The sequence below is a fragment of the Cornus florida genome, unplaced genomic scaffold (assembly GCF_030987335.1).
Source record: "Cornus florida cultivar Cherokee Brave unplaced genomic scaffold, ASM3098733v1 CherokeeBrave_3.0.0_Hap2_Chr07, whole genome shotgun sequence".
In the NCBI taxonomy this organism is placed as follows: Eukaryota; Viridiplantae; Streptophyta; class Magnoliopsida; order Cornales; family Cornaceae; genus Cornus; species Cornus florida.
The window spans coordinates 55,208,121-55,228,673 of record NW_026775577.1 but is presented as its reverse complement, the minus strand read 5'-3'; positions in this window follow the sequence as shown (position 1 = coordinate 55,228,673).

Sequence of the window (20,553 nt, the reverse complement as noted above, 5' to 3'; positions counted from 1 at the left end):
TTGGATCTCTCAAAGAAGGTCGCCAGATTTCGGGACTTTTGTTAAACTAAGAAAAGATGGTAACTGAAGCTCACCAGGACTGGAACTAAAGTTCATTGGGATTAGAACTAAAGCTCACCGAAATTTCATCTTGGCACACAGCTTGGTCTTTAAATGTATGCATCAATCGAAGCACACCGATCTCTTGTCCAGTCTTTCAATTTACATATATACACACATTATTTGCATCACTGAATCGGTAGAGGCACTGTCCGTTATAGTCGTTGGACCCTATGCATATGGTGCACTGTTCAATGTTCACAAACCCTTTACGCCACACCAAATCAATTTGCTTTGTTCAGCGTGTATATATATGAAGCGCAGAGCACAGAGACTTTATAGCCGTCAGATCAAATGGAGAATAAGATCTAATATCAGACCTTGAATCATTGTTGCTCACTGTTACGATTTCAGTAAAATCACCGCGCATAAGTTTTTGTGGTTTTGTTGGACTCCAAAAATTACTCACAACCATTTAATAAGATGCATGGTTGACCATAACATATTAAAAGCCCTTGGATCTCTGACAGTATCAGGAACAATATTGTTTAAACATTATATCCACTGCTCGCTCAGGAAAGCCAGACAGCCCCTTTGAGCCATCTATATTGTAAGTAGGTTTATGGGAGCCTTTAATTTAAAATTCCCATCGAGAGACTTCTTGCTGGTAAGGCACATGCACGGGAATGATTGATTACCTGCGTTATAAGCATTTACAAACTACCCTTGTTGGGGTTATATTAGTTTTTGCCAGCTTAGGGACAAATATGATAAAAACATAATTATAACAAAATGAAATGAGCTAAGTTTACGTGCAGGTAAACGTATGTAATGTGTCATTCACGGCAGACCTAAACTTATGAGGTTCTAATACATTTTGGGTCTTATACTTGTGTCTTGTTACTAGTGATACTAAACTTCACTTAGAAATCGCAATAATCCCGTTTTTCCAATCAGAATGTTTTCACCAAAACTTTCATATTTGAAATATTAGGCTTCTCTCAGAAATGATAAAGTGAGGGGGCAAGAACTATTGACATGCAATGATGGGGCTCATGTCCAAGAATATCTATCACTGGAGCTGAAATTCTATTTGTCTTCCCCTTGTCAAAGGACAATATATTATATTTTTAATATGAGCATACTTAAAATAAACCTGTGACATGCTCATTTACACCAACATAAAGTGTCCAATTCATTTCAATTAGTCTAATATTGACCCAAATAAAATACACATTTTTTTTTCTCACGTAGTTGCCTCATACTTTTCTATTGTGGAAAGATTTTATTCTAAGTTGTGAACCTAGTATGGCATAAGCATTTCAATACAAAAAACAAAATGATTGGAGGAGCATAAGATTTAAGAAGTCACTGGCAATTCATAAGCATAAATTACTTCATTCTCAGTTATTTCCAAGTTCTTGATTACCAAGAATGGCACATTGTAGAATGGACACACTACAATATACAAACAAGTATGAAAAATGAATTCTTTTAACTATTCATTATTTATTTATTTATTTTATTTTGACTATTTCACAATATTATAAAATTTATATCAAACAGTTCCTTGGGTGCACATAATCCAGTTATAATAGATATCATATCAGTAATGACAAAACAATTAGAACTTAATTTAATTTTTGAATATTCCAAGAATATTATAACATAATCAATAAAGAATGGCACACTGTCACTAGTAATATGAATATTACCATTCCTTGATTTACTCACATCAATTCCCTCTTTCTTTCCAAATTTTTGGTTAAATGTTTCTCATGGCACATCAATTTCTGGCCGTAGTACCAATGTGAGACCGAGTTTGTTTTTTTTAAGAAGCCAATCATTTGGCCCACCCTTACTAGGCTATACAAGCACAAAGATATACTTAAATGCTACGCTTTTACTGCCTGTGCTAAGGTTAGATTATAAAGAATAAATCTTACTAATACATTGGTAAAGGTCGCCGTTTAACAGCATTATGAGATGTCAATCGTCAATATCAATGAAACTTTTGTTTGCAAAGAAAAATAAATAAATATTAGATTGATAGTTAAGTATGAAGGAAAACCTGATGTTTGATTTGTGATGTCGGTGTTTTATTTATTTATTTTAAGATAGACACTCGATGATGAACATGAGGGTCTGGACGGTCACTGTGTGAGCAAGGAGCGTGCTTCCCTCGTATAGGTGCTCACTGTAAATTGATTGAGTGTGCAGATCCAATGGCCTGAAAGTATATGGTACATCAATTATCTTGATTTAACGGCCTAATGGAGAAGTCAATTTGATTGTTAAAGTGGACGGTGGGCAGTGATGTATGTTATATGCGTATACTGAGAGCTTTAGTGTGATAAAAAAAAACAGGTGAGCCTCAACACAATGATTAACCAGTGAGGTTTAGAACAGCATCCAACCGGAAAGTTCACTTCATTTCTATGTTCATCTCAAGGTACGAAACTTGAGCGATCATGAACTCTGGGGAGAGACGGAAATGTAGTAATCATGGACTCCGTCAAGAGATGAAAATTCAGTAACCATGAACACCGATGAGAGAACTGTGTATCAGCTCCATCAATAGCTTTAACCTTCCAGTACCTAAAATCGATGAGAGGTGTTACAGCAACCCAGCCGAATAATTTCAGCCACCATGAAAGCCGTGGGCAAAACAAACCAAAAGATCATTGAGAGAAGAAAGAATAACCCAAAGAGTTAATGATCTGGACTTTTCTATGTTCTGATACCAAAAAACTCAGATTCTTGGCCGTATGGAGACGTTCCCACATACGGCGCTAACTGTTGATGCAAAAATCCGCACGATCGAGAGCCAAGGGCTATTCTTGCAAGACAAGAGAAGTGATGATTGGTGTGGTGCCGGTCGGGTGCACTCAGATGGTCAAGTTAATACTTGACAATTGAATATCCAATAAATGATTAAATATGGTGTAATGACCCGAGTTTTTATTCAACCCGGTGCGTTAGCGGTGACCCGAACGTAAATCCACAATGAATCAGAATGCGGATGCAGAAGGTAAAATAATGGTCTCTAGAGATACTACATGTCTATAAGACACCAATGTGACCCTCAACAAGGTCACGGAATCCAAAGAAAATAATTGTGGAAGCGACGTTTCAAAAACGGACAAGAATTAGCCTAGGGGCAAAACGGTCTTTTTTAAAGTGGAAGTGGGTGCTGCCAAGTGCACCATTGGAAATAAAACAAAAAATTAATAAAGTTAGACTCAAGAATCACCTGATTCGGAGTCCAGACAGAAAATATATGAATTTAGAACCAAATGGCCTTCTCCGTTTTGGAGTTACCACGACCCTACCTCACTAAAACTACAATAACTCTCACTACAGTTGGATTTTTAATCCATGGTTGGTACCATTGGAAAGCTAACTTCAAGCTCTTGAGTTTAGACTCAAAAACGATCTGATTTGGATTAGAAATGAAGGAGTTATGGATCTCTAAAGTTGTTACAACAATGCTGTCCAAGAAAAATCAAAAGAGGAAAGTTCCAGGGAGGATCAGTCGGATGAACCTCCATCATCAGCCGATTAAACCCCAATGATCAGCCAGCCAAACCCCAATCATCAGCCAACCAAAACACCAAAAATCCCAAAAAAAGCTACTGGAATGAAGACTCAATATGTGTTAGCCGGCTGATCTGTGTTATCAGCCGGCCGATGCATCCTGCTGTAGCAGAAAAAGCTGCTGCAACTCATGGGGAAGGTGCTTGGCTCAATCCTAAGGCTATGCATGCTTCTCATTTGATCCGGGCAAGTTTCAAAACATCTTTAAGCCTTACATGAATATCCATAACATGCTAAATCGAAAGAAAACTTTAAATGATGTCCAATGCATGAATTTTTTCATGAAAATTCATAAAATCTTCCAAAAATAATTCAAAGTTGAAATCCGTGTATTCCTTAAGATGTAATCATGCTAGCATGTATAAAATGATGAATTAGACACGCTAGAATGGCCTATGGCCTCATGGATGTCATATACAAAATATAACCCTTCAATGCATGAAATTTCAAGTATTCCATAAACAAACTATGAAAATAAAGTAGCATAAATGTCATATAAGTGTCTTTGGCCCTTGATCTCATTAAATATACATCCAAAGAGTGGCAAAATGTGCACTTAAGTGCACGTTACATGGCTTGAATAATAAATACAAGTTTTTATACAATACACCAAAAATGATCATAATATATTAACAAGTGCATATTCAATGTCACCAAAAATACTCCAAGAAATCTAGCAAGTCTAAGAGTGTTGTGCATCCCATAATGCTTCTTGACCTAAAAAACACCCAGTAACTTTGGGGTGAGTAAACAAGTTTACTCGTAGGGAATGAGCATGCATAAGTTCAATTTATTACAAAGTTTACAATTCATTAAAATTTAGTCTATGCTATTAAAATGACATTGGAACTTTTAACATACCACAATGAGATGCAATATCATAAGGTTATCAAGTTTGATAATTAAAGAGTGAAATTAAACTAAAGTGGATATTTAGATATCGCCCGGACTAAAACCGTACTCTTGAGATCACTTTAGGGCTATTAACCCATGGGTACCTTCCCCTAGTGGGCACTATAGTATAGGGAGCTCTCTATCTCTCGTATTAGAACCAAGTCCTAGCCATGTCAAGTTTTTGATGATATCCCAAGTTTCCAAAATCAACAAGTAGAGCAACAAGTCATGATATGTGATAAAACACAATAAGTTCTATGAATTAGATGACTAAATCATTAGATCAATATGATAGAAATTAAATATACCAACTAAGTAATTTCTCTAGATTTCAAGACTTGTCCAAATGATTCCAATTTACTATATAACAAAGAGTAAATTCATGGCCATGCCATATATCAAGTCAAAAAAGAAATACTAGTATGGTACAAATAATTAGAATTTAAATCAACTTGAATCAATTAATCCTCTAGATTTAAAAGCTCTTTTAAATCATGCTAAATCAATACACAACAAAGATCAACTCATGGCCATGCCATATATCAAGTCTAAAGTGAGTTATATACAAGCTACAAGTAATCATTTATTTCTCATTTCAATACAAGACATGCATACAACTTGGATATCACTACAAGAACAATTCAATCACTTGGAAAATAAATTATAACACCCCCTACCTCACAAGAGAATTGTTCCTCTTGAATCCAAGAAAAGCAAAGGAATTTCAAGTTTTCCTTCTAGGGTTATGAAGAGGAAGATGAGGCAAGGCTTTTGTATTCCAAACTCAATGATCTAAGGTGAGTGGAATGACACCAAAATAAAGCCTAAAGCTTTAAACCAAGCTTAGTCTTCAATGGTGGCTATGTTAGGGTTCTTGAAAAGAAAGAGATGAATGAAATAAATGTGCAAACCCTAAGTTAAATGTGGTGGGATTCTCCACTTACTAGGTGCTCTTGCACTACCTCTCACACACATACTTACAAGACTAAAAGTGAGTCCTACACTTGTCATGAATCTAAGTAAACTTCCAAGATTTAATATCAAGCCTACACTTGTTAACCATCCATGCCAACAAGTGCTCCTATCCTAGGCCAACAAATGGGTGAATCTCCACTCTCCATGTGTCATCAAACAAGGCTTCCAAGTGGTTCCACCAAAAGATCAACAAGTGGCACCATGAGAGCATGACACTTATCACATTTTTTGGAAATTACAAAAATGTCCTTTTTGAAAATATCTTCCCAATTAAATTACAAAATGGTCCCTAAGACGAAAAATAATTACTTTATTTAATTACACAAAACCTTTCAAGTTATGAATAATTACCAAAAGTTATGCATTCATACCCTTTACAAGAAAGTAAACATTTAACATACTTTTCTACAAAAGTAAAAATATAGATATCATGGAATTTAAATATCATGGATGTGTGCAAAGCCGAAATCAAATCCGAATACAAAAAGTAAGGTTATGCAAGGAAAAATGCTAAACGAGAAAAAGACGAAATAGGGAAAAAGACGAAAAAAGAATTTACCGAAAAAGAAAGGAAGGAAAATGACCGGGTCATTACATATGGAATTTATGGTGTACCTTTTGAGTTACCCGACCTCTCCTTTTATAGGAGAGTTTTGATAGTAGTATCCACCTAAGGAATTGGTTCCCTTTACTTTTTCACCAAGGACTAGGAGAATTATTCCACATAAAAGTCACTGTTATCCCATGTATGTATAGTCCATCCAAACTTGTTGGGCTTTTGTGTCTGCTAGACTTCTACTTGGGCTAATATTCCTTATCAAAGATGAAAATGGCTTTAGGGATGCCATGTTATATAATGCACCATACCAACTTAAGGGAATGCCTCAATGTATCAAAGATATTTGTGATGCAATGCAACAACATCCTAATCAAGTGATTAAGATCAAAGTCCACATAGCTGGGCCTGAATGGGATGGATTAAGTTTCTACCCAAGTATACATTTAATAAGATTAGAACCTAGTCCATGGAGGTGTGACTATGAAGAAAGTTTAACTCAGAATGAAATCCTTGAAAATCTATCAAAACCAAAAATATTTAATTCTGATTCCATTAGAGCAACAAGAGCATTCGGTCTTAGTGACATAAAAACTTTGCTTAAAAAATGTAGCTCGGAAAAATACCCAAGATATGGTCTAGTCAAGCTGTAGATCTTATTGATAAATTTAGCAAATAACCATTCTAGGAAACATAGGTTCATTTAGATTTCAAAGAGCTGTGTTCAAGGTGCTTCAAGCACCAGTTCAGAGATTTCTAATTTTCAAGAGGACTTCCAATCAAATTTTGGATCCTCATTTCAAGAAACATTGATCCATGAACTGGGTTGTTGTTGTTTTCAATAAATACATCTCAGAAGTTCAAATCTTTTTTGTAGAATTTTCAGCAAGTTTGAGAAGCCCAGTTCAGGAAACTTGTTGATGAATTAGCCATTGCATACTTTATGTGGTCTACTAATTGTCACTGGATACAGAAGGGGTTCTATAGGTTTCAATCACCAATTTTGCTGCTTAAGTATTCATTTGATCCGTGTAAAACAGTGAGAGAGATCGAATCAAAGTGAGGAACCTAGCTAGTCAATTCGTTCGTCTACAGAGTGTCCGAGAGTTGTTTCAGTGAGAGAGAACGAAGATTGTTCATATCTGGTGTGTTTGGTGGTGTCTCAAGTGTTTCAAGTGTGTTTGGGGCTTGGGTATAAAGAATACAAAAAAATGTGGATTATTGACTTGTTATTATTTTAAGGGTAGTTTTGACAATTCACCATTTACTTATTATTTTAAATTTTTTTATTAAAGATAAAGTAATGATAATTTAGTAATTTCACTGCCAAAATTATGATTTGTTATTATTTACAAAAATTGAAAAATGTAGAGGAATTTTGTGAACAAGATGGGGTAATTGCACATTTTGTATATTAATTGGATATTTTTTACACTTAATCCAAATGATAATTACAAATCACTATGTCTCATCTTAAAATTTATTTTTATTGTATCCATGTTTATATTAATTGGATATTTTTTACACTTAATCCAAATAACAATTACAAATCACTATGTCTTATGTTAAAATTTATTTTTATTGTATCCATGTTGCGTCTCGTGTTTAATTAAAAAAATAAAATTTTTGATTTTTAAGATATTTTTAAGCCTATCTAATTTGAATTTAATTTGTACGCATGATGCGTTTTATTTTTTTGTTTTTATTTTAACTCGAAACAAAAATAAGTGTTTTATTTCGTTGTATAATATTTTAAATAGGAATCAAAAACACATTTGGTAATATCTATTTGTTGCAAAATATTTGTTACCAAATAAAATATATATATATTTAATAAAAACATGTTGCAAGATTAAAAAATATAATTATTATTTTAAAATGGTCATTTTTAAATTAAATTTTTTTTTTTTTGGGTACTGTTGAGTGATACAGTACCATTGCTACAATAATGTCAAAGCATATAAAAAAACATTGTACAAGGCAGAAAATAAAACATTTTTTTAAACGTGTCCCACCCAATAACAAGAAGACAGGAATATATTGATACCAATTAGGTCAAAACACGAATGTCTTGATACTAATTACGACAGGAGACGCATGCTCCTTTACTTTTTTATTCTTTTCTTTTCGTGTATGTCATTTGAAAATCTTAATTCCTACCAACAATCTCAAGCTTTTAAAGAACATCATGCGCATCAGAATAATGATATATTTTGTTGAATCTGTTCTTCTCCACAACAAGTTTGAAAATATGGACGACTCATTTTCACCTGTAGTTGAACCCATTATTAAAATGGTGTTAGGTTTTGCTGCTTCTTTAGCGAAGGAAGCAATTGTCTCTGTCCACGGACTCAAGAAAGAGATGGAAAAATTGTCTGAAGGTTTTTCCGAAATTCAAGCTGTTCTGGAAGATGCAGAGGAAAGGCAAGACAAGGATCACCTACTCAGAGATTGGCTTTCCAAGCTTAAAGATATCGCTTATGAGGCAGCAGATGTTCTGGACACTATAACCACACTAGTGTCACTGTCCAAGAAAAACCAGGTATCTCACTTCACTTCACTCAATCATTCCATTAATTGTTAGAGGGAATGAAGCTGGGTTACACTTGAATACAAGCACGCTTTTGAATTTGTTTTATATTGTAGTATCATTGTGCTACTTAAATATGCATAGTTTATTTATTTATTTTTTATTTTAAATTAAAATCTTGTTTAATATAAAAGTTCATTGTAACGCCTTGAAATTGGAATTTCTTTTAATTTCAATTTTGTGTTGTCAAGTATAGCTTTTTCAGAACATCTGTAAATAAAATAAATAAAAATAAAGTAAAGTGCAATAAATCTTCTTCAACTATACCTCAAGTTCAACTAACCCCACTTCAATTACAAATAACGCCCTTAACTGTGAAATTGATTAAGTCTTAGGACAGATAAAGTTATACAGGTGTCTGACGCGGAAAATTTTAAAAATATCTAGCTTACCCATCACAATGAGAAATGAAATGAGTGGGGGTAAATGATGTGGGACCCAGTGGATCATAAGAGCCCACTAAATTGCTGATACCTTATCTCTGCCAGCCCCCCATTTTACTTGCACCATATAAAACAATTCAACAAACATAGCTCTTCAAGCCTAATAAACACAGTTTTACTTGAACGTAACACTATGCTCAAACCCTAACCCTAACCCTAACCCTAACCCAATGTCACAAAATTTCCAAATTAAAATGGTTATACCCTATGGAGGGAAAATAATCTCCCACCTATGATACGTTGACATATAAGCATAAGGAAGGACCACTAAGAGCATAGTTGGCCACTCAACAGTCAACTTGGACCCAAGAGCAGAGATTGGGATGGATGAGTTAAATATGGTGGGCTGTGCTCATTACAGAAACCCAAGTCCACTAACTTGGAGCCCTCGTTTGGACACATTGGCTAAGCCCACTATAATTGTAATTTGACTAGGAGAAGGATTGTTATTTATGGTAACCACATTATGTAAATCTATACTACAAGGAAACAAATACTGTAATTGATATTCTTGAGGGACAAGCAATGCGAGTCCTAGAAGGATTCAACTTCGTTATGTCATTATAAATAAAGGTTGGACCTCCCAATAAAGATATACAAGTTTTCCTGCACAGTATTAGTTTTTTCTTGAGTTAGTCATTTTATTCCTAATTGTAGTAAGAAATTCGTTGACTATTCAAAGCCGACGAATTTTTGCATATATATTTTGGAGCCGTTTTTGGGAAGGAATAGAAAACTTCTCATAAATTTTCATAATCTGATATATGCGTCATCATTCCAAGATGACAATTGGAACCAACGCAATCCAACACCAGCATGCAGAACTTATGCAAAAAATGAGAGAGGAATTCACCCAGCAGTTCGAGACACTGTGAAAGGTGAGAGAGGAATTCATCCAGAAAATGAGAGAGGAATTCACCCAGCAATTCAACGCAAGTGTTTCTGGTGTTAAATTTTACACCTACACTTAGCTTTACGAAAAGCCCTTCAATATCTTTTTTCGTGCAACATCGCTCCTGTTGATTCATGTTTGATCAAGTGTTTTGCACTTTCAATGTCTAGAGTATTCTACATTCTCAGGTTCAGTGGGCTACCAAGTGTAATTACAGGTTCATTACTCATGCTTCAGCACAGGGCTTATGGTTCAACACAGGGTAATGAAGCTTTAACAAAGCTTATGGTTCAGCACTTACTGAGTAGCTTCAACACGTAAAGGTTCAGCACTTACATGGTTTAGCACTTGCATGGTTCAGCACTTATATGGTTCAACACATACATGGTTCAGCAAGCTCATGGTTCAGTACAAGCTGTAGGAAAGTTCTATTATATATCTACTGAAGGCTGAAGGCATGTCTATACAAGGCTGAAGGCTGAAGGCTAAATGGGCTGCAGCAAGCAACATCTGTTTTAAGCATTTCTATACAAGGCTGAAGGTTGAAGGCTGAAGGCTAAATGGGCTACAACAAGCAACATCTGGTTTAAGAAACAAGTGTCAAGTTGAAGGGCATTTCTGGAAGTCCATATACAATTGTGGTCATAAGGCTGTACAATGAATATTCAAATGACACGTGCACAGTGGTCCTTCAGAGAGAGTGTGACATAAGGCTGTACAATGAATATTCAAATGTCACGTGGCATAGTGGTCCTGTAGAGAGAAAGGTGAATGGTTGTCCATTGGCTGTAGTGAGAAAATCTTATCCATAGTAGGGCTAAAATGAGAACCCTATATATATGCTGTTATAACATTTGTAAAAGGTCTGCCTTTCCTAAGAAAAAGGGTTGCAGAATGAGCTGAAAAGGAAGAACTCTCTAGATATCAAATGAAGATATTTTTCTTGAGAGATTAGTGTGTCAGGAGGGCTGAATTTATTCTGTGAGAAGCACTAGTAAATGTTTATAATCTGAAGATTAAGAAGATGGCTGGTTGTTGCTGTTTTTCTAATGTAAAGAAAGGTTAAGGAGGTCCAAAGCTACTGTGTTCATTTCTGGAGCTTGAACAAGGGTTGAGCACACTTAACTTAGTGATTTACAACTGTTGAAGCTGCATGAAACCACATCTTGAAGCTGGTATTGAATTTCATATCTTATACCTCTAGTTTTGTGTGAGTTATAATTCAAGCCTGTGAAACAAAGCTTAATATGTTTTTACCATGCTATATCATGATTGTTTATCATCTGAGCATGCCTAGTATGTTGATTTGAGGCTGTCCAAGTTAAGGTTTGGTCTGAGGGATAACCTGTTCTATGTTAGTACTGTGAACCACCTCAGCTTCAGCATAAAGTAGTTTTTCAAGGCTGGTTTGGATATTAAAATTGCAATATATGGCTGTGCTTGTTGTATTACTCTATTGATCATATCTATACAGTCAATATACACTTGAGAGAACCAAAATCCAGAATTTGTAGCTATGAAATACCAGATATACCCTAAAAACAATACTGCTGTAGAAACAGACTTGTGAAGCTTTCTTTGAACTAAAATTTGATATTAGCTTACTTCAAAATGAGAAATGATGACTTGAACAAGTGAACTATGATGAAAGAAATCTGTGTGAACTATACTTAAGAAGGTCCAGCCTCGGATTGACTCTTTTGCCCCTCAAACCAGAAAAATACAATAGCTGATATATATATATATATATATATATATATATATATATATATGTATATATATTTGCCGTGAGCTTTTGTTTTGCTGTTGTTTGTACTATATTGCTATGCCCCTATGCGTACATCTTGTCACTGCTATATAACAAGTATAACATATCATATTCAAGCTGAGGGAGCCTTTAATTGTTTGGAATTTGAGCTACATTAAGGCAATGTTTTGAAAAGGCTAAAAATTAGGTTTTTATCTCTAAAGTAACTGTTGAAGCTTGCACTATGTCATACCTTGCTGTTGAGTTTGTTCTAATCAACTGAGCAAGTTTATTTAGCCTATTGAAGATTCAGGGAGTGAAGTTTGAGCAGGTTCTGAAGCTAAATTACATTCTTACCCGTTAAGCCTAAAGCTAGGTTTTTGGGAACAACAAGGCTGTTGTGTGCTATCTTTGTTATACCTTGCTGGTTTCACTGAGTTTATCTCTTAAGCAAGTGTATCTTAGCTACTGAGAGCTGTGGAAGGCAGTTGCAGGCCATTCTTGGAGCTGCATTTTGAAGTTATCTTTATACCCTTAGACTTAGGGTTTTGGCCTTTTGGGAGATGTTATTGTTCTACCTTGCTTATCTACTTGTGTATTCCATACAAGCAAGTGTATTTGTTTTATTCAAGGCTGTGGGAACCTAGTTTGATCATCAAGTGAAGTTGAATTGTGTTTTGACTGTTATATCCACCTTGTTGCAAAGAAGTGAAGCTAGAGTTTCTTACATTTGGTACTTAAGGCTGTATATTCATTCTTATTTTGTGTTCCAGCTTGAGTATATTGTATTTGTGTATTGACACTTCATTGTTTATGGTAGTGAGACTTTACATCCTCACCCCATGGTTGATAATGGTAGTGAGGCATGATTCCGCACCTTGTTGTTGATTAAGCTATTAAGAGCTTTGTATGTCCAAGCAAAGGGGCTGTGGACTGGGAGAGTGCCTGTTTGCACATTGTTTGATCTTATGTGTGTGTAGGTGGAGTGAAAGTCAGTGTCCTAGTAAGTACAAAGCGGTTGGAAAGTGGGGCAGCTGAGTGAGTAACTGATTGTATGCAGCAAGTGAAATGGTGAGCTAGTGAGTGTGAATTGGTTGTGAAAACTAGTGTCTATTCTTGTGCCTGAGTATGTGCAGAGAGTGAGACAGCTGAGTGTGTAACAGGATTCATACTACTAGTGGAGGCATTTATTGGCTGAGGCTAAGAACCATGTTTTTTCCTTATTGATAGGGTTTCCTTGTATATCTTGTGTCCATGTGATTTGACTATTTGCATTGGTTTTATCTTCTATGTTATGCATGTTTATACTCAAGTGAAAAAGAGGAGAAACTACCTAGGACCAATTTAACCCCCCCTTCTTGGTCCAACAATTGGTATCAGAGCCTTGGTCTACTCAACCAAGGAATTAACAAGCCTGTAGTAAAGATTCCTGGAACACAATGGAAGGTCTTTGCTTGACAATGCACCATTTCTTGATAACATAAACTTTGAAGATTGGAAAGTTAGAATGGAGGTTTACCTAATGTCTTAATCATATGATGTGTGGTATGCTGCCACTAAGGGATTCTTGGTTCTTAATGAAGATGGTATGTCAAGTTATTCAAGGGAAAAACAAATTATAATCAGTGGCCTAATTCTTAGGATCTTATGAAGGGTAAAGGCTGTAAATCATCAAAGGAAATGTGGGACTTACTTGGGACAGAATATACAATTCAAGAAGACTATAAAGCTTCAGAAACAATCTAGGGTATGATCACTCAGGATACAAAATCTCTTATTTAAGAAGAAGAAGCTGAAGAAGATATTTATGTTGAAGACTTCAAGTCTAAACTCTCAGTCTTACTTTCTTTTTCACTTGTTGTTTGTAACATTGTGAAGCTTAGATCAAAGTACATCATTGTTAAAGGAAGGTCTTCAGCACTTGTAACAGATGGGAGTAAGAAAGAACAAGAGTCCATTGTTGAGGTTGGCTGCATTGCAAATAAGTTTAAAATCTTTAAACTCAAGAAAAGAAGACTTGCTCAAAATGATTGCATAAGTATTACACTAAGAATAAGGGTTCAATGCCGAAGAGTTTTAAGAAGAAGAAAGGTCATTCACTATCTATCAGATCCAAAAGTAACAAAGGAATATCCATTACTATTAACTCTTCAGCACTTAGTCTGTCAAAATCTGAGATTCTTGATATTTGTACTCAAGGTATCTTAATGAACGAAAAGGGAAACTCTAATTTGAGTTGTTCAAAGAAGAAGTTGAACTCTAAATGGAAGTCTAGACCTGGTGAATCATTGAAGCAACTTGCTGGAATGGAGGATGAAGATATATGAAAAAAATATTACACTTAAAGATGTTGTTGACAAACAGAACTCTAATTTACAGCTTTCAAGGATTATATCTCTTAATCAACTCAAAACCAGTTTATCTGTTATGTGCTCCTTTTCATTTGCAGCCTACTACCTAATTAAGTCCATGTTAGAATTCTCATTGAAAAGCCTTGAAAAGTGCAGGAAGCTATATTTCTGGTGTCCCACTTCTTATTCACCTGATGAAGATTGGAAGAATGATCTTAAACTGAAAATGGATACTGATGGTGCTCACCAAAATTCTGTTACAAGATGTTTAAAACAGACTCATTCAGCTGCCAATCAAGAAAAAAGCTATCATTATTGATAAGAATTCTCCTAATGTCTGCAAATTCATCAAGTCAGTTTTTAAGCCTCCAAGGAGAAGACCACTTGATGTTGAATACATAGAGGTTCACAGTCCCTCTTCTACTAATCCTTTCAGAAAATCAAAGAAGCCATGCTCAGTGAGAAAGTCCAAGCATTCAAGTCTTAGGATCAACACACTTCTTTCAGGATCGAATACTAGTTACCTCTTCAAAGCAAGTGAATTTCAAGCCTCATAGATGATGGTTCTCACAGCTATAAGCCCTTCAAGAAAAGGAAAACTTGCTGAATTCTCAAAAGATCAAGAACTCAAAGCCTCCATAAGCCTATTAAAGTTAAAATTCAGCAGTAAGAGGAATTTAAGGTCCTTTGAAAAGGGAAATGATAAGGAGGAAAGTATTTATGCAATTGATTCTTCAAGGCCTCTTCCACTCAAAGACAGGAACTTTATAAGTAATCCTATCAGTTGGAATTGCTGACAACCTACACCTATGTCAGTCAAAGTCAAAACCTTCAAACATCACTCTTTATGTTTACAAAACTCAAGGGCTAATAATCTCAGACCACCTCCACTCAGAGACAAAGACCTAAAAATTCATTCTGAAGGTGTGGTGATCACTGTAGCAGCTAAATCAATTAATCTTAGGCCTCCTCCTCTCATAGACAAGGATCTTCAAACTAATCCTGCAGCTATGATGCTTAGTTTGGCAGCTCCTTGTTCAAAATTCTTCTATATCTCACTTCAAAGTTTGTACCTCATCTGCCATGATACCCTTCAATTCAAGAATTACTAGCCTTCAATCTATCATTGTTAATCCCATCCACCTTTTGACTTCTAATGTCAAAAAGGGGGAAAAATAGATGAAAGTGTTTTTAACATTTGAAAGTGCAAAAGGTGGAGATTGTTAATTCATGTTTGATCAAGTGTTTTACACTTTCAATGTCAAGAGTATTCTACATTCTTAGGTTCAGTGAGCTACCAAGTGTAATTATAGGTTCATTACTCATGGTTCAGCACAGGGCTTATGGTTCAGCACAGGGTAATGAAGCTTCAGCAAAGCTTATGGTTCAGCACTTACTGAGTAGCTTCAGCATGTAAAGGTTAAGCACTTACATGGTTCAACACTTGCATGGTTCCGCACTTACATTTTTCAGCACATACATGGTTCAGCACTAACCTGGTTCAGCAAGCTCATGGTTCAGCACAAGCTGTAGGAAAGTTCTATTATATATCTACTAAAGGCTGAAGACATGTCTATACAAGGTTTATGGCTGAAGGCTAAATGGGCTGCAACAAGTACCATCTGGTTTAAGCATTTTCATACAAGGCTGAAGGCTAAAGGCTGAAGGCTGAAGGCTAAATGGGCTGCAGCAAGCAATATTTGGTTTAAGAAACAAGTGTCAAGTTGAAGGGCATTTCTGGAAGTCCATATACAATTGTAGTCACAAGGTTGTACAATGAATGTACAAATGACACGTGCACAGTGGTCCTTCAGAGAGAGTGTGACACAAAGCTGTACAATGAATATTCAAATACCACGTGGCATAGTGGTCCTGCAGAGAGAAAGGTGCATAGCTGTCCATTGGCTATAGTGAGAAAATCTTATCCATAGTAGGGCTGAAATAAGGACCCTATATATATGTTGTTATAACATTTGTAAAAGGTCTGCCTCCTCTAAGAAAAAGGGCTGCAAAATAAGCTAAAAACGAAGAACTCTCAAGATATCAAATGAAGACATTTTTCTTGAGAGATTAGTGTGTCAGGTTGGCTGAATTTATTCTGTGAGAAGCACCAGTAAATGTTTATAATCTGAAGATGAAGAAGAGGGCTGGCTGTTGCTATTTTTCTTATGCAAAGAAAGGTTAAAGAGGTCCAAAGCTGCTGTGGTCAATTCTGGAGCTTGAACAAGGGCTGAGCACACTTAACTTAGTGATTTACAACTGTTGAAGATGCCTAAAACCACATCTTGAAGCTGGTATTGAATTTTATATCTCATACCTCTAGTTTTGTGTGATGTTCTGATTTAAGCGTGTGAAACTAAGCTTAATATGTTTTTACCATGCTATATCATGATTGTTTATCATCTGAGCATGCCTAGTATGTTGATTTGAGGCTATCCAGGTTAAGGTTTGGTCTGAGGGATAACCTATTCTATGTTAGTTCTGTGAACCACCTCAGCTTCAGCATAATATAATTTTTCAAGGCTGGTTTGGATACTAAAATTGCAATATATGGCTGTGCATATTGTATTACTCTATTGATCATATCTATACAGTCAATAAACACTTGAGAGAACCAAAATCCAGAATTTGTAGCTGTGAAATACCAGATATGCCTTAAAAATAGTGCTGTTGTAGAAACAGACTTGTGAAGCTTTCTTTGAATTGAAATTTAATATTAACTTGATTCAAAATGAGAAATGATGACTTGAGCAAGTGTACTACGATGGAAGACATCTGTGGGAACTGTACTCAAGAAGGTCCAGCCTCGGATTGACTATTTTGCCCCTCAAACCAGAAAAATACAATAGCTGATATATATATCTGTTGTGAGCTTTTGTTTTGCTGTTGTTTGTACTATATTGCTATGCCCCTATGGGTACATCTTGTCCCTGCTATGTAACAAGTATAACACATCATATTCAAGCTGAGGGAGCCTCTGATTGTTGGAATTTGAGCTACATTAAGGCAATGTTTTGAAAAGGCTGAAGATCAGGTTTTTATCTCTAAAGTGACTTGAAGCTTGCACTATGTCATACCTTGTTGTTTAGTTTGTTCTAATCAATTGACCAAGTTTATTTGGCCTATTGAAGAATTGGGGAGTGAAGTTTGAGCATGTTCTGATGCTGAATTACATTCTTACCCTTGAAGCCTAAAGCTAGGTTTTTGGGAACAATAAGGCTATTGTGTGCTATCGTTATTATACCTTGCTGGTTTCACTGAGTTTGTCTCTTAAGCAAGTGTTTCTTAGCTACTGAGAGCTGTGGAAGGCAATTGCAGGCCATTCTTGGAGCTGCATTATGAAGTTATATTTATACCCTTGGACTTAGGGTTTTAGCCTTTTGGGAGTTGTTATTGTTCTACCTTGCTTATCTACTTGTGTATTCCATACAAGTAAGTGTATTTCTTTTATTCAAGGCTATAGGAACCTAGTCTGACCATCAAGTGAAGCTACATTGTGTTTTGACTATTTTAGCCACCTTGTTACAAAGAAGTGAAGCTAGGGTTTCTTACATTTGGTACTTAAGGCTGTGTATTCATTCTTATGTTATGTTCCAGCTTGAGTATATTGTATTTGTGTATTGACACTTCATTGTAAATGGTAGTGAGGCTTTACATCCTCACCCCATGGTTGGTAATGGTAGTGAGGTATGATCCCTCATTCCATTATTGATTAAGCTATTGAGAGCTTTATATGTCCAAGCAAAGGGGCTGTGGACTGGGGGAGTGCCTGTGTGCACATTGTTTGATCTTGTGTATGTGTAGGTGGATTGAAAGTCAGTGTCCTAGTGAGTACAAAGTGGTTGGAAAGTGGGACAGCTGAGTGAGTAACTGCTTGCATGCAGCAAGTGAAGATGGTGAACTAGTGAGTGTGAATTGGTTGTGAAAACTAATGTCTATTCTTGTGCCTGAGTGTGTGCAGAGAGTGAAATAGCTGAGTGTGTAACAAGATTCATACTACTAGTGGAGGCATTTATTGACTGAGGCCAAGAACCAAGGTTTTTCCCTATTGATAGGGTTTCCTTATATATCTTGTCACCATGTTATTTGTGTAATGATCCGGTCATTTTCCTTCCTTTCCCTTTTCTCAGATTTTCACGGATATTGTAATGACTCAGTCATTTTTCTTCCTTTTCTTTTTCTTAGATTTTAATGGATATTTTTTTTCCGTTGTCTTTTCCTTTTTGGGTTCGGTTTTTCATCACTTGATGTCGTCTCGAGTGCTCTGGAATGATTTCCGAGACTCTTTTCCGAACCCTATTCTCGAGTATTATTTGGATTGACAACTTCCTTTGGGGATTGTATCATTTCCATATTTTATTTTTCCGAACACTATTCATATTTTGTCTTTTTCTCGTTTATCCTTTTTCCTTTCACAACCTCACTTTCTGTGCTCGGATTTGATTCCGGTTTTGCATGCATTCATGATATTTGATTTCCATGATAGTGGTATTTTTACTTTTCTAGAAAAGCATGTTGATTGCTTACTTCCTTCATAAAGGGGCATTAATGCATACTTTAGTGTAATTCTTCTTAACTTGTAGAGTCTTAGTGTAATTAAATAAAGTAATTATTTTTCATCTTGGGGACCATTTTGTAATTAAATTTGGAAGATATTTTCAAAAAGGACCTTTTTGCAATTTTTGAAAAGTGTGACAAGTGTCACACTCTCATTGGTCCATTTGTTGACATTTGTGTGGAAACACTTTGATGCATTGGATGATGACATTTTGAGGGTGAGGATTCACCCACTTGTTGGCCTAGGATTGGTGCACTTGTTGGCTTGGATGGCTGACAAGTATAGGTGTGGGATTAAGCCTAGGAAGGAGCTATGGATTGGTGACAAGTGTAGGTTCACAATTTAGTCTTGCAAATATCTTTGGGCCACTTTGGGATTATGGTTTTAAAGGAGGGTTTTTGTGCAATTGATCATAGATGTGTGTGTTGACCATCATGTAGGATCACATAGTGAGTGGAGGATTTCTATTTCCTTCACTCACACATTTTCACATTTCATCTCTTTCTTCCTCACCACAAAATCCTAGCCTCCATGGATGAATCTTAAAGCTTTAGGCATTGACCTTGATCTTTAAGGCCCTTCTACTTACTTTAGACCATAAAGCTTGAAATACTTTTTGTTCCCCTGATCCTCCACTTCAAAACCCTTGAAGGATCTAGCCTAACTCCTAGTTTTGCTTTGGTATCTAGGGATTCAATTCTCTAATAAGGTATTGATCTATTATTTTGAAGTATTTTTATGTCATTATTGAGTGTTTTACATGCATAGAAGAGAAGGACTTGTATTCTGCCCTTAAACTATTTTAACTTGAAATAAATCTTATTAAATTAAATATATAACATGAAAATATAATCAATTAGCTTCCATTTAGTTTTGGTTTCATGTAATTTAGATTTAAAATGAATTAGTTATGAATTTTTGAAGTTGCAAGCTAGTTGTTGGAAATTTAAACCTTTTCTTATCCGGTCCGGAAACGAAATTTTATATGGAGCTGTGGTGGTTCAATTACCTTGAAATTTTTACCAGAACTTTCCCCATGGATTTTACACTACTCAGATTTTTTCACGATTTTAGAGCATTTCTAAATTTTTTTAAAAATCCGAGACTATATGCTGTCCATGTTTTTATTGCAGCTGGAACACATATTGTTGGATGATTTATTTCACTAACCTTTTGACATTAGATCATGGCTTAAATTTTCATTTTTACACTCTCATATGTTTACTTCCAAAATAAATTAGGCTTGCTCAATTTGGATGTCAAATGAATTTTTCATGAATTTTCAAAGTTGGAAGCTACAGGCTAAAAATGTGTTTTCTGGGCAGAATTTGTTTCAAAGTTGTGGGTCAAAACTGTTTCAATTGGGAAAATATTTTGTTAAACTAAATTGATATTATCAAATTACAGTGTTGAAGCTTTCATTGGGCTTTGGATTCATTCAATTTGGATTAGAATTGAATTTTTTATTCATTTCCCAAGTTGAAGGTAACAAGCTGAAATATCTGTCTTGCGGACCAAAAATTTAGGGCGATTTCATTTCGGTGGTAATTGGGATTTTCATTCCAATTGAGGTAGGAAATATTTTAGGATTTATATGTGTTGTATTGAGTATTTCTCATGATTATACAATTTATATGTATGCCTTGTATCAAATTTAGAAAGTTGGTAATTTTTATTTCTTTGTATAAGATTTAAAATTCATGATGATTTATAACTTTGATTTGAATTGTGACATGCTAGAAAATCATGTTTTAATATGTTTGTTAACATATATTAAATTAGTATTGATTGAATAAAAAATTGCATATTTTATTTAATATTTATCTTTTGTGAAAGATTAAATCCCATGGCCGTACCTTGAATGAAATTCACTTGTGATATGCTTTTAAATTATGTCTTGGCATGTTGTTT